General features: G+C 48.6%; 1 protein-coding gene across 12 annotated transcripts in view; it reads left to right on the top strand.

The window, feature by feature from the left end:
• BMAL1 (basic helix-loop-helix ARNT like 1) overlaps positions 1-18,137 on the top strand; it is a 102,873-nt gene that overhangs the window by 20,675 nt on the left and 64,061 nt on the right. For 11 of the 12 annotated variants that reach the window (XM_077866409.1, XM_077866408.1, XM_077866406.1 and 8 more), the window contains exon 2: positions 11,209-11,281. The exons of the other annotated variant lie outside the window; for it this stretch is intronic. The gene's annotated coding sequence lies outside the window, so the exon portion shown is untranslated. The remainder of the gene's footprint in view (positions 1-11,208; positions 11,282-18,137) is intronic. 12 annotated transcript variants of the gene reach the window in all.

Below are 18,137 nucleotides of genomic sequence, written 5' to 3'. Positions count from 1 at the left end.
GTATCCTACGGACCCTGCACCCATGTGGTGGTATGTAGTAGGCGCTCAGGAAGTGTCTACTGCCAGCAGACATGTGACAGGTGGAAAGGACTCTGCAGTCCCTTTCTCGGGTCCTGGTTCCAGCATCACTGCCTCATGATTGCACCCTCCTCCCAAGGGGCATCGAGAGAGTCTAACAACCACTCGGTGATGAAATCTTTCATAGTGTGTTTAGAACAAATTTGGGGGAGCAGAGGGCCTCTTGTGCGTAGTCCTTTGAATGACGATGTCTGGGTGACTTGCTAGTTCTACATGTGAGAGTCTGGCCTTTTGGCTGTTCTGGCCCTAGGGAGACAGTGTGATTCAGTTTACACTCACTCCTTCAATAGGGACAATGTGAGCAATACCAGTGTGTTTGGAAGAGGCAAGGGAGAAGCAGAGAAAGCTTGAGCTGATCCTTAGGGAATTTGGGGTGGAGAGGAGAGCATGGTTTCTGGAGGGGATTAAGGAACAGGAGAGTAGCTCCTGCCCAGTCCAGGAAGAAGGGTAGGTGCTTTGGGAGGCATGAATAGGTAGGTGATTTGGGCCGTATGAGGGAGGATCTTCAATGCCAGGGCAATGAGTTTGGCCTCTTGTATTTGGCAGGAAGAGTCCAGAGTAGGGATTCTGATGGGATAAGTATAAGAACCAAGGGGTTCAGGGGGAGGTGGGGAGGAGCTTTGGAGTCATTTGTCTTCTATCCAGAGATAGTTGCCTTGTGAGGCCCACAGGTGGCATACCAGTGCCAGAGGCCATGCCGTTAGTGATCAGCATTGGCACCCACAGGGCAGCAGAGCTTCAGCTGATACAACAAAGTGCAGGGGCCTGAGGACTTAGAAGTAGGGCTTCAGCATGGACAATGTGCAGGAGCAGGCTGTTTCTCCTTGATTGGGACTGCTAGTGTCCCGGGGTCACTGGGATTTTCCTGCCCTGCTCTGGTTGGACTCACTAATTCATAAGCCACTGTTTCTCTGGAATCAGCCAGATTTCTACACTTTGTGCCAGGCCAATCAGCCTGACTCATCAGTCAGTTTGTGTACCGGGGTGCTCTTCAGTAGAGCTGTAGACCCAGAGACCGGTAAATGCAGATTCCAGTGTGAGCACAGCTCATCACTCTCTGCGGGGCCTTTGTCAAGATGCTCATTGTCTTGGGGGTTTGCTTTCTTTATCTGCCAGGTTAGTACCACGCCAAATCCCTGGGTTACAGGCTCAAGTTTCTTAAATCCCTCCCGCCTTGGGTCAAGATTAGCCCTGGAGGCCTGGGTGGGGCCGACCCTGCAGGCGGCAGTCCTGGTGGCCACACTGTGGAGAGGACCAAGCTTCCCATCATCTAGGGGTTTGAAAATTGTTCTCTTACTCAGGGAATGATTCATTGTGCAAAACTCGGGAGGGTTCTTTTCCCATTCCCCTTGCCTGCTTTGGGATGGAATTCCTGAAATGACCTTGGCTTCATGGAGTCTTTTCCATTTCCTGTTCTGCTCTCCTAAACATGGTCCCTCCCCTGTGCCCAGGAGCCTCATTCTCAGATGGCTCCTACCTTTCTCTCTGGCCTTGTTGCATGAGATTTCCTCTTAGCTCTCTTCTACCTTCCTTTGCATCTGACTTCAATCTCTGGGCCCCATCTGCCCAGCTGGGGCAACCTTGATGGCGTGACCATATATGCCTGCATGTTTGCACTCCCTTTACTCTTTAAGATTGTATCCTCAGGCCGTTCCGTGTGGCTCCCTAGTTTTTATCATGCCCATTTAAGATGGCTGCATAATATTCTTTCAAGGAAGTGCCTTCAAGAAGCCTTGAGTTTGTTATGGGGCATTTAGATTGCTTTTAATTTTTGTTCTTTCAGCTAATGCTACATTAGCCATCTTTGCGTTTTCCAGAATCATTTTATTAGGTTGGCATTTATCTAGCTAATGGCAATGGCCCAAGATCAAACGGAGAATCAGGATTTCTTTTTTTCAAGAAAAATGTTGTGAGGATATATTTAAAATTTACTTTGAATGCTAGGAATGTTTTTGTTGTATTTTCCGTGAACGAAGAAGCGGGGTAACAGCAACGTGAAATGAGACATAAATGAACGACTGCATATTTACAAGTAATAAATGACTTATTTGTTCCTAAGTGTGGAGGTGAGCCAGTACATTTTCTTTCTTTTTTTTTTTTCAGTACATTTTCTTAAGGACTAATTTATCTGCTCAAATTGAGGAATTCTGTATCCCTATAGCTTTGATGCTTTGATTAAAACAGTAGAATAAAATAAACAGTGATCTCTTCTTAACAGTGTTCGTAAGAAATGCCCTAAAACAAGAAAAAGTAAATGGGATTTTTGAAAAACAAAAAAACGGGTCTCCTTAAGCCAGAATGAGCCTGTCAGGAAGTGCTCTTAGCAGTGGAAGCAGGTTGCAAACTTGCTGAAAGGGTTTGGCTTTTTGTTTGGCCGCAAGGAAACAACCAGAATGAAACCGACAAAGCAGCGTCACTGACTTGGTTCCCAGCGCTCTTTTTAGCCTGGAATCCGTGTGGCTTCGGGGTGGTGAGGAAGGCTTCCTGTGCCCCGCTGCTCTGTTGTTGCCGGTTCAGTCTCCGGTTGATGATTACGTGGACCGTTTCAACCTCATCCAGCAAATGTCAGCTGAGTCTTTGCAGTGCATAAGGTTGCCGGGAATAAAAATTGGGGAAGGGGGCACCTGGGTGACTCAGCCGTTGAGCATCTACCTTTGGGTCAGGGTGTGATCCCAGGGTCCTGGGATCGAGTACCGCCCACATCAGGTTCCCCGCAGGGAGCCTGCTTCTTCTCCCTCTGCCTGTGTCTCTGCCTCTCTGTGTGTCACTCATGAATAAATAAAAAATAAAACCTCCAAAAAAAAAAAATGGAGGGAAGAGAAAACCCAAGGCACCCTGTTTCTGAGGAGCTCATGAACTGGGAGTGGGAAGGATAAGACACATCTAAAACTGATGATCCTTCAAGGGTGACTAAGAAGAGGGTCCTGGGGTGGGCAGCCCCATCCTGTTAGCAAAGGGGAGAATTCCATGTCCTGGGGAGGGGAGGGGGGATAGGGGGTGGTCAGGAAGGGTGTTACGCAGCCCTTCAAGGACTGGCTGAGTTGGGGACGGGACATTCCCGGCAAAGCTAAAAGGCTGACGGAGGAGATGGAAGGACATGGGGATATGTTTGGGGTTTGGCTGAAGCTGTGGTGTTTTTGGGTGTGTATCAGATGCCAGGCATGGTTCTAAGCACTTCCTATATATTAACTCATGTAATCTCTACAGTGGCCCAAGTGAGGTACTATCACTGCCTCTGTTTTACAGATGAAGAAATAGACATAAAGTAGTTTATTGGCTGCCCAAGATCGTACTGCTGGAGAGCCAAGATGAGGCCCAGTTGATTTGGCTCCAGAATCTCTGCTTCTGACCACAAAGCTGTCTTGCCTCTGATAGAGGGGAAGAACGGACATTAGAACCAGAGGTTTGGGGTGCCAGGGATTAGGGGTACACAGGTAGAAGAGGGGCCAGAGTGGAGATAGAGGGACTGCAGGGGTAGGGGATGGGGGAGTTTGCTGAGAACCAAGAGGGGCCACAGGACCACAGGAAGAAAGAGCCTCAAGGAAGGGGTTTGTCAACAAGGCCCAGCACTGCAGAGTTCCAGGAGGTGAGCTGTAAGAGCAGGTCTGAGCCACAGAGACAGCCGGGAGGGCCTCTGGAGAGGGCAGCCATGCTGCAGACTGCAAGGTGCTATTCATTCCGGATAATTCTGTGTTTTGAAGATGGTGAAGAAGGCACAGGCATTAGGTATCATTGTCTGTGTCCTCGTGTCAGTAGAAAGAGGTGAGCATGAGAGAGGGGCAGGTGAGAGCTAGCACTGCTAATTTGGCAAACCTAAGGGCTTTTCTGCAGCCTAATGATTTTTGAAAGCTGTTGGCAATGCTGAGGCCCAAGTGTGACTCCCTTATCTGAATGCTGTAGCAATCGCTGTTTTTCCTGGAAAATTGGGCCCGTGTGGGCCCTGTGTGTGGTTTATTTGAGTTACATTTTTATAGCCTTATTACCTTGTCCCCATGATGCAAGAGGCCTCTCTTTTCTTGAGCTTTGCTGTGAAAATTGTTTCTTAAAAGGCACAAAGTGATCTCTCATCATTTGGGTGGTGTTCTTTCCATAGTAGCACTTTTCTGCAGACTCTGCACACACTTTTCATCACCCCTGACACCAGTTGTCATGTTTTTCTGATCGTTGGCAATTTACTGAGAACTTTTAGGCAGCTCTTAAATCTCACTACCTAGGTGTTTGTCACGATTTCTTCCAGAAGAGTTTGTGCACGTACATATCCTTTCAACTCCTACCAATGGCCTTGCCAGGGCCTGACACCCAGTCCTGTCCTCTGGCCTTGAGTTGATAACAACAGCAATTAGCATTTATGGAACTGAGCTGTTACCAGGCCCTGTACTAAGGGATTCTCAATTATTCCCAGTCTCTGCAAATAAAATACTATTACTTCTCCCATTTTACAGATGAAGAAAATGAGTATTAAAGAGATAGAGTAGCTTGCCCCGGGTCACACACCTAATAAATGGCAGAGTTGGGTCTCACCCAACCTTGGAGCCTCAGGTACTTCATTCATACATTCATTTATTCATTCATTCAGCAACAAGTGATTGTCTACAACATGGCAAGCACTGTTCTAGACTCAGGGGATACAGCAAAGGAAACAAACAAAGAAAAAAGTAAGAATATCCTGCCTTCAGCTCACATTTAAAATTGGAGAGATGGAGAAAGAAATAATAAATAAAATGTACATTATCCAATATGATAATAAAGACTATGGTGAAAAATAAAATGAAGAAGTTGGCTAAGATGCATTGGGAGAATTTTACAGTAGCAAAAGAAGGTCTCATTCGGAAGGAGACCAAACCGTTAGGTTAAGTAGCAATCAAAGCCCCAAATCTCAGTATATCAACCCAAGGAAACTTTATTTTTTAGTTTACAATAAAATTTTATTTCTTAGGAAGATTCCAGTGTGGCTGCTCCTTCCTTGTGGTTATAGAGGGACCCACCCTCATTATATCCTATGACTCTGCCTTCTTCAAGGTGCTCAGATTGCTTCCCATAAAGCTGAAGATGAGTGAGAGAGAGGGTCTTGTGGGCAGTCTGGAAGAAACCATCATCTCACCCACCCGTTGACCAGAACTCAGTCCTGTGTTTGCTCCTAAGTGCAAGGGAAGCTGTTGGGAACTATGGCCTAGCTGTGTGCCCCCAAGAAAAAGGAAATGGGTTCTTGTGAACTTGTAGCAGACTGTCTGCCATAGTGAGTGAAGTAAAGAAGTGAGTCATGTGTCTAACTGGGGGAGGAGCATTAGGGAATGGGAACAGCAGGGTAAAAGGTGGCCACGGTGGCTGGAGTACGAGGAGGAGAGTGGCCGAGAGTCAGGGCAGGGAAGTCACGGGGGCCTGGCCATTGGCATCATTATCAGGACGTGGCCGCACTGGGGGTGACAAGGCAGCCCAGGGACGTTGCAGAGTCTTGAAAGAGGACTGATGTGATTTGAGTTACATCTTGAAAAGATCACTCTGGCTAATGTGTTGAAAATTGACTGTGGGAAGGGCAGTTCGAGTCCGGTGGGCTGGTCCAGATGAGTGGTGGGAGTAGCCAGGTCCCAAGTGGTGGTTGGGAAATGGTAAGAAGTGGCCAGATTTGAGATCTGTCCTGGACGTGGAGCAACAGGTCTGCTGTGGGCTTAGGTTGAGGGTTGTGGGACAAAGAGAGGAGTCAGGCTTCTTCTGAGCTTTTGGCTTTTGCCTAATGACTGTTAATCTCACTCTCCCTGCCCCCCACCCCCCACCCCAGAGAGGTAAGAAGAGGGGAAGGTTTTGGGAAAAGAATACCTGAATGTTCTCTGGGCCCTGACCCATCTCACAGTAAGCTTTCCTCCTGCTTAGTGCTTTCTTTAGCACAGCCAGACAATTCACAGTTTCTCTCTCTCTTTTTTTAAGGTTTATTTATTTTCGAGAGAGAGTGTGTGTATACAGGAAGGGGGGAGGGACAGAAGGAGAGGAAGGGAGAGAATCTCCAGCAGAGTCCTCGCTGAACACAGAGCCCCATGTGGGGCTCCTCCATCCCATCACCCTGAGGTCACGACCTAAGCTGAATCCAAGAGTTGGCCGCTTAACAGACTGAGCCCCCCAGGTGCCCCAAATCACATTCTAACTGAGCTTTCAGACAGAGGGACGGCACTTGTGGTCCTCCCAGCACAGAACCTGGATGAGGCAACATAAGCAGTGGTCCCACGTCACCATTTGGAGTCTTTGGCCCAAGCCTTGGGGCTACTTTGGACTGATGTGGAAGGGTCTTATGTTCCCCCTGGGTGGCTGAGAGATGCCTATAGAAGCCACTTCCAATCCCTGATGCCTGCAATGTAAGAGCATATGTGTGTTTGGGAGTGAGAATGGAAACAGCTTCTCTGGTCCTTCTTTGGCAATCATGACCTGCCAAGGCAGAAGCTAGAACTTTTTAATAGGCAGTGATCGCAGTGGGAGCATAAATGGGGAGAAAATCTATCTTAAACAGAGCAGAGTGTGAGTCATGGCAACAGATGTTGCATGCCTACTAGGTGCTGGACACTGGCTAGGGATTTTGTTTTCACTGGAGAGCAAAACAGTACTGTTCCTTATTTCTTTTTGTTGTCCTTTGTGCTGCCCAGGACCTCTAGTACCGTGCTGAATATGATGGGTCAGAGTGGACATCATTGTCTGTTCCTAGTCTAGGGGAGAAGGCAGTCTTCTACCTTCAAGTGGATTGTTCACTGTAGGGGGTTTTGTAGATGCCATGTGCACTTTGCTGGTATGGGTGGAGGTGAAATAAGGCTTTCTCTGGTGTTTGGCGATAATAGAGGGCTTACTATCTAAAAGTTTTCTGTCTTGCTAGAGGGCACAAGCTTTTGTTCAGGCTTTTTAAAAGTGTGTGTGTGTGTGTGCGTGCGCATGTGCGCACCTTTTATACTTTTAGGTTGCTGGCTTCTTCAGTTCCAAGTCTGGGATAGATGAAGTAAAGAAAGGAAAAAGAAAGAAAATTCTGGGAACTCACCATGGTGTCATTCCTCAAGTCCTGAGGTCTGCCTTCTTCACTCTGCCCTTTCAGACATTTCTTATGTTTGCTTTATACATAGTGTCCAGGAGTCTTACTTGCACTCCATCTGCTTGGAAGTGGAAGTGGTTGGGAGCAGCTAGAGAGTATAGGTTGGGGCCAGTTTGTGGGGGCCCTTAAAATCCCAGGAGTTTGATTCGGTAGGTGGCTGGGGGGCTTGATGGTGGTGTGGAGGAATGGGATGGGGGAAGTGGCAGAGACACGGGAGGCTGTTGTCCAGGCCCAGGTCATAGATAACCCGGTCCTGTGCTGTGATGGTAGACATGGTGTGGAGAGGAAGAAGAGGAGAGTCCACATGGCAACAAGCAAGTGCAAGGAGACTAGGTTGAGTGTGAGGCTTCTAGCTTGGACAACCAGCTAAGATTGGGAAGGCCTTGAGGCGTCCAAGTGCAGTAGAGCGGGCATATTCCAGGCATTTTAGAGCACTTCTGGAAGACTGGACTAATGGTTCTGCCCTTCAGGGAAGGCTCCATAGAGCTCAAAATCTGGCTGCTATGTAAAATCCAAGGAGACTGTATTCTGGGCAGAAGAAGCAGTGTGGGGAAAAGACACAGGTATTAGTAATGCCGTGATGGGCCTGTCAAGACCCCCACTAGTTGACGCATAAGTGGGTCGTTTTTGGTTCCATAACTGGGCAGGATGCTGTAGGAGTTCAAAAAAGGAAGAGGTTCTGGAATGGGAGCTAAATAGGGGTCCATTTAGCTGCCTGTCTTCTGTTTTTGTATGTTCGCATCAGTGTTTCCTCCTGCAGACAGACCACCCTCCTCCTGGGGGCATCACTGCTGACAGCCCCAGTTTAACAGTTGTGGTGATATGGCTACATCTGTGTATCAGTTCTAGAGAAAGTATCTGACTTGCTTAGGTTGGGTGTTGTGGTTATCCTTGGGGCCAATCACTGTTGCCAGGGAGTGGAATGCTCAAATCTGGGCTGGATCATTTGCCCACCCTTATTGGGGGTATTCTTGGTCTTTTTAAGAAGGTGGAAGAAAAGTGTCTATGGAAGATAAAAAAAAAGAATATTCATCATGGCCTACTATAATATGTTTTGAAGAATTTATAGTACAGCAATGTAGGAACTCTTTGGAGAATTTTAAGCAGGGGACTTGATCAAATTTAGGTTTTATTAAAATCATTTCAGACACTGTGTCTGGGGGTTGTGGTTGGAAATAAGTAAGTGACTAGAGGTGGAGAGACTAGTTAGGAGGTTGTCGCTGGAGCTCCAAGGAGAGCGAATGAGACCTGAACTAATTTTTTTTTTTAAGATTTATCCATTTTTTCATGAAAGACACACACAGAGTGAGAGAGAGAGAGAGAGGCAGAGACACAGGCAGAGGGAGAAGTAGGCTCCCTGCAGAGAGCCCGATGTGGGACTCGATCCCGGATCCTTGGATCATCCTTGAGCCAAAGGCAGACGCCCAACCGCTGAGCCATCCAGGCGTCCCAGCTGAGCTAATTAAAAGCCTTAGTTGTTTCATTTTGGACCTCGTCTCCAGCCACAGCCCTGGTAAAGAGGATGAGTGGGATAAAGTCTAGAGACAATCAGGCAACCAGGGCTTGATGACCAGCTGGAGGATGCAGGAAGAAGAGGGGCTTAAGGAGGATCACCCCCCACCCCAACACCGCCACCAAGGGGGTAATAACTATCCCCTGAAAGGCTAGATTTATCTTTGGAAACTAGTTATTAAGTGGTGGCAGACTTGACTTATCTTATTTGCTTCTTGAGAAATGTGAGTGTTGTTGGTTTTTTGTGGTTTCTTAACTGGAAAAGGAAGCTGATTGATTGTATTTTTCTTCCTTTAAAATGTTTCCTTTCTTTACGAACTCAGCTAATAGGAGCTGCAGCCAGGACTGCTAGTTGAGAGATGGATGGTAGGAGGACCTTGACCTGAAGAGCTCTCCTCCCCACAAGCCTGCCCCTGGGCCTGCAGGTCTACTTTAGAAACATTTATCCCTTTGGTATTGCCCTTGCTAGGAAGGCTTTTCAGGATTTTAAGCAAAGAAATGACCTGTTCTGACTTATGTTGGGACCACTTCCCTCCTGAACCAGGACTAGACCATGGATGGAGGGAGGAGTGACACCAGGAGCCAAAGCGGGCATACCTGTTAGGAGGCCATTGCAATTATCTATGTTGGCAATGGTGGAGGGAGTGAGAATTGGTCATATTTTGAAGCACAAACCAATGTTGCAAGGATTGGACTATGGAGTAAGAGAGAGGAGATGAGAATGACTCTAAACTTTTGGGCCTGGGTGACTGGAAGAGCATTGTCTTAAGCTGAGATGAGGACGGCTTGGAGGAGCAGGCCTGGGAGAAGGCCAGGGCTCCTCATTGGACATGTTCAGTTTGACGCATTGAACGTGACTTACGCAGAGCTCCTGTCTACTTGGCATCTTACTTGAAGCAGGCAGTTGGATATATTCTACTAGCCTTTGAGTTGAGAGGAGAGTTCCAGGCTTGGAGAGAAATCTGAGCATCCTCAGCATACAAATGACATATGAATCCCAGACACTAGGTGAGACCACTGGGGTGGGAGGCAAGGGTGACTGAGGGTATACAGAGAAGAGATGAGAACAAGGCCTGAGCCCTGGGTCCCTCTGACATTAAGAGGTGGGGAGATAAGGAAGAACCAGCAAAGGGAAAGAAGAGCTAATGAAGTGGGTGGAAAACCAAGAGTGCTAACCTGGAAGCCAAGTGAAGAGTCCTCAAACAAGAGGGAATGGTGTATGAGTATCAAAGACTGAGACAAGGTCCGAGACTTGCTCATTGGATCCGGCAACATGGAGGACAGACCAACGGCAGGCTTTTAGACCCAAGCTTAACCTTTCAAATAAGTCAGTTTCCTCCACTGAAGAATACAGTTATGCAAAACAGATCATTTAAGATTGAAATAACTCAGGGAAGATGAAGACCGTGCAGTGGGAGTCTAGTAGAAGGGGGACAGCACTTCTGGCTTTTGTGGGGAGGGTTGAGGTCACATTCATTCATGTCTTCATTCATCATTTATGCATTCCACAAAAACTTACTGGGTTTCAGAGACTTGTGGCGGGGAAGGGAGGGAGTGGAGTTCATTGTTTCATGGGTATAGAGTTTCAGTTTCATGGAAAAGAGTTCTGGAGATGAATGGTGGTGACGGTTACACAACAACATGAATGTACATAATACCACTGAGCTGTATACCTGAAAATGGTTAAGATCATAAATTTTATGTCATGTGCATTTTACCATCAGAGGAGAAAAAAAACTTGATGGCTCCATCATGCACTTGATCTGGGATACAATGTTGGAAATGGATGGCATTTCAATAGGAAATAAGAGAAGAAGGGGAAAAACACATCCAGCTGGAGGGAATGCAGAGAGGGAAGGGACCTGCTATTAGCTGTGTTTGTCTGGGTTGTGAGGTCAGTGGGGGAGGCCATGTGAGCTGAGGCTGTGGACTCGGACTGAGCCAGTTGGTGCAGGCCTGGCAGCCTGCTCACGGAGTTGGGCTTGCTTTTTAGATTCTGGGAGCCTCTGAAGGCTCTCTGCCCAGGGGAGTGCCATTCCAAAGGTGTGCATTTAGCAGATTAATCTCATTAATCCTTCCTGTTAAAACATTGCTTATTAAAAGCAGTGGGATTGAGGCATGTATTTGTCTAGGGAAAATTGTGGCCTAGCAGAATTTTCAACATGTGAACTAAGTTATTTTTCTACCCATTTTACCAATATTTCTTGAGGACTGCCTAAATACAGTGTTCTTGGAATAAGAAAAGGGGTAACTTTAATAGGTCTCTTCTCTTGAAAAGCCTATACTCTAGCGACCCCCCCCCATTCCTAAATAAGAAATTATGTTCCCATGTGTAATGTGTTACCATAAATGTCTCACCAGAGTTCCATGGGAACTGAGAGGAGGAGGTGCCTGGCTTGCCGGGATTTGAAAGATGAGCAGGATTTTCTAGGCAAAGTAATAGCATTGGGCATCCTGAAAGGATGGTAAATCAAAACTTACTGGGGGTTGTAAATGGAAAGACCATGTGTAAGTATTCTGTCTTAAGGCTAAACTCTTATTTCGTTGGCTTTTAGGTGGTGCTGGTTAGAGTACACACTTTTGGATCCAAAGTTAAGTTTTCAAATGTGGAATCCTAGGCCTTCACTGGTAAGTTTGTTTGATGCCTTCTTACCAAATTATGCTATTGAGGATCAGTATTTGGAATGAACAGCAAGGAAGTTATCGCTGGCACGTCTCTGTGGAGGTTACGAAGCCTAGACTCTAGAGAAGCCTGTAGTATAGGTGGAAAGGACCCACGAGAGAAGTAAAACTTCACTGTTTCTGTGAAAGATGCAGAGAGGGAGGCCAGAAGAGGGACATCCAGGGGCAGAAGGGATGGACACAGCTGGCCTCATGGAGGGCTGGGGCTTTGTGTTTTGAAGGAAAAATCCAGAGAGGAGTGAAATAAGCTTCTTGGGCTTGAGAAGTTGGGTGTAAGATACAAAGAAAGTGGGCTCAGCAGCAGACGCACAGGAGCAAGAGCGTCATCCAGAGGAGTCATGGGCAAGAACTTTGGCAGGATATGATTATTTTAGGCCAGGCTCAGCAAACTTTTCCTGTAAAGGGTCAGGTGGTAAATATTTTTGGCTTCATAGGCCATGTGGTCTCTGTCACAGCTACTCAGCTCTGCTGTCGTAGCATGAAAGCAGCCACAGATAATCCATGAATGAATGGGTGTGGCTGGATCCCAGAAAAGCTTTATTTACAAGAACAGGTGGTAGATAGGATTTGGTCTGTAGGCTCCAGTTTGCAGACTCCTTCTCTAGACCCTGAATGTCAGGCTAAGGCACTTGGACTTTGTCCTGGAGGCAATGGCAAGCCATTGAGGTTATTTTGGGCAAAGAAGTGAAATGGCAAAAATGATATGCTAAGACCTTTCATCTGATAGCTAGACAGAGGAGGCATGAGGCCTGTTCCAAGGAGCCCCAATGCATGTGTGACATTGTGTGGTTAACAGTGGTTAATATGGGAGCAAAGGACCAAGAGAAGAGACATTGCAAAGGGGGAACCATAAGATTTATAGTCTTTTTAGACTTTAAAGACAGGAGCCAAAGAAAATGAAAGTTTGATAGTTCTCAGTGGTACCATCAACAAATGTGGAGACTGGAGACGGAGAGGGGTTGATGCTTGATGCATCTGGTTTTACACTAAATTTGGGATGACCGTGGGTCAACCATAAGAAATGTCCAGGAGACAATTGGAAATGTGGGGCTGAAGCCTGGACTGAGAAGGTTTGGTCCCAGAGATGCTGAAGGGAAGCCACAGGATGAAATAAGTTCTCCGCAGGATGAACAGAGAGCTGCGCTTTGGGGAGTGTGCATAGCTCTGGGTGGAAGATGAAGGGAAGAGAACCCGAGGTGGAGGAGGGGAGAGTCCCATGAAGGGAAGAGAAGAGGACAGCAGAGACTATGGATAAGGGACTTGAAGGAAGGCTGCTGAATTGGCGACCAGTTGGTCACAGGAACGTGATGCCACAAGAGGAGGATAAGGATGAGGGTTCCAGGCCGCACAGGGATGGACATAAATGAGGAATCAAGAATCAGAAACATTAGTGAAATGGACCACTCAGAGAAAGTTTGGGTGGTAAAAGAAGGGAGATACACATGCAATTTGGACATTTGCATGTCACAGTTACCTTTTCTTTGGCTTTGAGGCAGGCACAGCATGCTGCGACCAGTTCTCATTTCCTTCTCCACAGCCAAGCTTTGTTTGGGGGTTTGTGTGTACATTGGGCTTGTGATTGTGTTCTTATGTTCCTTTTAAGGTGTGGTGCTCCTGGCTCTGCCACAACTTGTACCACGGAATCCAGCCCATGTCTGGACTCTTGCCATAAGACAAGATGTGATTTGTTGGGGAAATGGTTGCATTTGTCTAAATTGAGGGAGAAAAGAAGGTAGAGACCAAGAAACTGAAATGAGGCTTCTTACTGCTGAGTCTTCCCACATATGGGACTTCGAGATAATTCCTCAGGTCATCCAACCAGATGTCAATTTGTGCTCTGAGTATTTTGAGTATACATTCTTCAGTCTGAATTCTGCGTTGTTTTTGGCTTGATTTGTGTGAATATAGCCATTTGAGATCTGCTCATAAAAGCAACAGGTATAACTGGTTAGGGCCACCATTTATTGAACCCTCACTATGTACCAGGCACGGTGCTGGGTGCTCTGTAGGTGTCATTTTATGTCATCTCTGCAACAACCTCCAACACGGGGAATTAGTATTCCCACTTCAGCAGTGAGGAAATCCTATCATAAAGAGGTTGAGTAACCTGCCCAAGGTCATAAGTGATTGGAACCTAGATCTGACCCCTGATTGATACTGCTCCCTGTTTTCTCTCACCTAAGTCTGGGATATCTCCTCCTACGCATGTAGAAGGACTAGAGACAGATTGAGCTGTACAGGTTCAATATTCAGAGCCTCTAGCGGGTGTTTCTACTTTTTATGAGTCTGTTGAAAGGGTGGAGGAAGCGTGGGATCTCTCTGGAAGAAACAAGACCAAACCTCAAATACTTTAACTGTTTTCCCCAGGTAAAATTTTCCATTAGTTGGAGAAGGTGACAGTCTTGGGTTTGGAAAGGAAATAGCACTGGAAGTCATGACCGTCAGATCCCAGTCCTAGCACAATGGCAATTATCGTCTATTTTTTGTTGAAATATTTGGTATTTCTCTCTGCTTACCTCCAACTTTAAGCTCCAAGAGCAGGGTCCTATTTTGTCTTGTTTACCACCAGTCCCTCGGCTTCTAGCATGGTCTTACCATGGAGGATGTACTCAGTAAATATTCGTTGTTTCTAATGAGCTAGAAAGGTTTGGACAAGGTGCTTCACCTCTGTGTGCCAGGTGCTGCTCTTGACACTGTGACTGTGGAGCTGACACAGGACAAATTCGCTGTCCTCATGAGGAAATTTCAGTAGGGGAGACAATAAATATGTGAGATGTATAATGTAAGGTCAGGCAGGCATGATAATGCTCTGAAGAAAAATAAAGTGAGGGAGGGGGGTGGAGGGTGAAGGGGCCAGTAGTTTAATTAGGGTCACGGGGAAAGCCCCACCAAGGAATGAAGCCAGATGAAAGGGGTTGTTGGGGGCGAAGTCATACTCATTCTCTTTGGGGGCTCTACACACGTCAGCTGCACTGTCGACACTTCTTCATTCTTTTGCTGGGCCACGGTTGCTAACAGCTAACTGACGGCTCCCAGCAGTGCGGATGTCCTCTCCGGGTCCTGTGTCTGTGGCCCGCGGAGTGCTCCCTTCCCCTCCCTGGTAGGTACGCAGTCTCTTTACCCGGCCTGCCTCTCCTGGTTCTCCTCCAGCCTCAGAGACCTCGCCTCCGCAGCCTGCTTTGCCACTTCTCTTTCCTTTGTCCTTACCCCGAGTACGCCTTTCCTTGGTCCCTTCTCATCCCCGCAAGGACTGTGCTTGGGTGAGCCCCTCCATTGCCCGCCTCCTCCCGGCAGTCACCCAGAACTGCAGAGCCGGCCTAGGACCTGCTCCCAGGTGCGTCTGTCTCCCCATGTCTCCTGCCTTGCCTGCCCCTGCAGCCTCCTGCACAAGGCGTCCCTGGCTCTGTCCTTTCCCTCACCTGTCACGTTCTGTCGGTCACAGCGTCCTACTGAAGAGGACATCTTCTGATTTGTCCACTCCCTTCTCTTCCTTCCCCACTCCTTCCCTTAGGACTCATCATTTGGATTTCTTTCAACAGCCTCCTAATTGGTCTTCCTGTGTCCATTTTTGTCCTGCCTCATTCCACCCCCACACTCCTTATCAGCATGATGTTTATAACTCCCGCATCTGATCATGGCTTTCTTCTGTTTAAAACTCCCCAAGGGCTCCTCGTTGCTGGTGGGATAAATCCTAAGCCCCTTTGGCAGGCCTGTGGTCTTTCATGATCGGGCCTTTGGCCACATTCCTTGTTTCACTCTTTCCCTAACCTGGATTTCTAACTTCAGCCCAGCCTCCTGACAGCCATCACTGCTGGGCCCTCCTGGGAATGACCCACCCCCTGGTCCCCATTTCAGTGGCTCAGGACAGGTTTCCACTCTTCTGAACACCTTCCTTCCCACCCTGCTCCTCTCTGTGACCTGGACGTGACCTTCCTCCCGCCTCCCAGACTACCCTGCATTTCTCTCTCCCAAAGCACTTATCAGCATAACTGTTGATTTACTACTTGTTATGCTCGGTAAACCACACTCCTTAAGGGTGGGGACTGCACATGTGCGCATGTGCGGGCACACACACACATGCACACACACTGTCTCTGGATTCTCGGTGCCAGAACAGCACACCTGGCTCAGGAAGTGTTTGTTGAAGGAATAGGGATGGTCAAATCTGTTATAAATAACAGATTTATAATGTGATCAAATGTATTTGGAATTGAAGGTTCATTGGCCATTGCATTCGGCAGGGCCACCCCTCCCCTCAGGTTTGAGTGCAGGATGCATTTGCTGTGGGTTTGGGTTTGTGGCGACCTGTCATGTCTCCTGGCATACTGAGGCCTCAGGAATGTAACTGCCCTATAGTCTTTGCCCTGGACTTAAAAAAAAAAAACAAAGCTCCTGTTGTTGATGGAATAGGAATAGCAATTCAAAATGAAAAAGAATCCATTGGGATGCCTGGGTGGCTCAGTGGTTGAGCGTCTGCCTTCAGCTCAGGGCGTGATCCTGGAGTCCCAGGATCAAGTCCCACATCGGGCTTCCTGCATGGAGCCTGCTTCTCCCCTGCCTGTGTCTCTGCTTCCCTCTTTCTCTGTGTATCTCTCATGAATAAATAAATGAAATCTTAAAAAAAAAAAAAAAAAGAGTCTATCAAGGAATTCTCGGGAGTCAGGTCTACCCAGCTACATCCTGGGCGAGTCCCACACTTCCTACATTAGCCAAAATAATGATTCTTGCTAAGTGCTGACGGCTTTTCTCCCCCATTCTCCCCTAGCTGAGAATGCTCTTCTGGGTAGGGGATGAGGACAGCTAGTGGTCCTTTGTGGAGATGCCCAAGGGCTTCTTTACCTGCCTTGGAATCTCGAGTCCTGGGTGAACACTGTGAGGTGGCAGACAGGAAGGGGCTCTGACCCAAGAGGCCAGGGCGGTGTCTGTAGCCCCCACGGGAGCCGGCACCATGCACCTGGGCAGTCACCAGTATATGTGCTCGTGTTTCCCTGTGGGGCCGTGAGCTCAATGCTTGTTGCACCTTCTCCATTTCCTAGTTCTGCTGCAGAGCTGGGAAACTCCTGAGAATGCAGTTTTTGCAGGGGGCTTCACAGTAATCTGGGAAGGCTTCCTAGAGGAAGGAGCCATTCTTAACCACAGAGGTGTCCTGTAGGCTAGGGTGCTCCAGGACCTCCCCTAGAAAGACTTAGGATGCTGCTCTCCCTTTCAGGGATGTTTCCAGAAGCTGTTCCTGCTGCATGGGTGTATTTGCCTTCTGGCTTGCCTCCTCTGTGCCCATTACCCCTGACTTGCCTCCTCCTGGGAGGTCTCCCCCAACCTCCCTGTAAGAGACCTGGGTCCTACCATCACCATCACCAATAAGGCATAAAACGTGGGAATCCCTGGGTGGCTCAGTGGTTTAGCGTCTGCCTTCGGCCCAGGGTGTGATCCTGGAGTCCTGGGATCAAGTACCGCGTCAGGCTCCCTGCATGGAGCCTGCTTCTCCCTCTGCCTGTGTCTCTGCGTCTCTCTCTATGTCTTTCATGAATAAATAAATAAAATCGTTTTTTTTTTTTAAATGGCATAAAATGTGCCTGGGCCCCCTGTTGGCATGTTTTGGCCTCTACCCTCCCCTGTTTCTGTGTCGGAGCCGCTGCTGCGCGGAGGAGGCACCTGGGCCTCCGCAGGGTCCCTTCCTCTCAGACCCTGAGGCCCAGCGCCTTGGTCCCTCTCTCCGGCTTGCAGCCCCCCTCGCCCTCGCAGGCAAGCAGACCCCTTTCCTCCCCCAGCGTGGAGCCAGCACCTTCCTCCGCTCCTCTGGGCCTGCGCGCACTCTGAGCACGGCTGTGCGCACCAAGGGCTGTCATGACCTGTGTGCCTGCTGCCTTGGTCCTTGCGGAGCCCCCGGGGACCGGCCACGGCATGGCATCTGTGGCAGGGCAGCACCTTGCAGAGACAGGCTGAGGGACCCACGGAAGCAGGTGAGGGAGGACAGAAGCCGCTACCTTAGAAGCAGCTGCTCTGCGGTGCACGTGTGCATGCGTGTGCTGGGCCGGCGAGCGTACGTGCGTAGAGGGGTGTGTGTACTCCTGCTCCGTGTTTTTATTCATGTCATTTATCCCCGTGCACATTAGAGACCATGTCTCCCTCTCTCAGGGGGTCTGATGTGGGGCCTTGCATAAGAGACATTTCATAGCTACTGGCTACATAACTATTTCCCCCGCTCCCAAGCTGCAGGCACCTCCCCTGCTGCCCCCCAACCCCCCCTTGGTACCTCAGTGACCATTTCACAGGGCTGTTGTGACCATCAGCACCGCTTCTCAGACCCCATTCAGAAAGCAGTACCCTGCAAGCCCCATCTACACCCCAGCAGGCTGGGCTACCCAGCTTAGCTTAGGCTGGCAGCAGGGAGGCCAGTCCCCCAGGGGCACCTCACCGGGCCTCCGGGGCCCTCTGGGGCTGGCTGGCTGATCTCTGAGTGACTCACCCTGGTTTTGAGTGGGAAAAATAAAAATTAAAAAAAAAATGGCTTCTGACCAAGTGGGGAAAGTGGGCATGGGGGAGGAGCAGCGGGAGGACGTTGGCCACACCTTAGCTAAATTTGCCAGCAGCAAACTGACTTGGGCTGAAAGCACAGACTCCGCCTTGGAAAGGGACTGGCGTGCTGGCCCCAGGCCCTGGGGGCAGACCCAATTCTGAATGTCAGCTCCGTGCCTGCTAGTGGTATGACTTGGACCACCCACCCAAGTTCTGCAGGCCTCGGTTCCCTCACCTGTAAAATGGGGTGGTGAGGATGGTCACCCCCTCCATGAGGTTCTTGTGA

The sequence above is a fragment of the Canis aureus genome, chromosome 23, assembly GCF_053574225.1.
Source record: "Canis aureus isolate CA01 chromosome 23, VMU_Caureus_v.1.0, whole genome shotgun sequence".
NCBI lineage: Eukaryota > Metazoa > Chordata > Mammalia > Carnivora > Canidae > Canis > Canis aureus.
The sequence above is the reverse complement of the archived record's forward strand: the minus strand, read 5'-3'. Positions and strand labels throughout refer to the sequence as shown.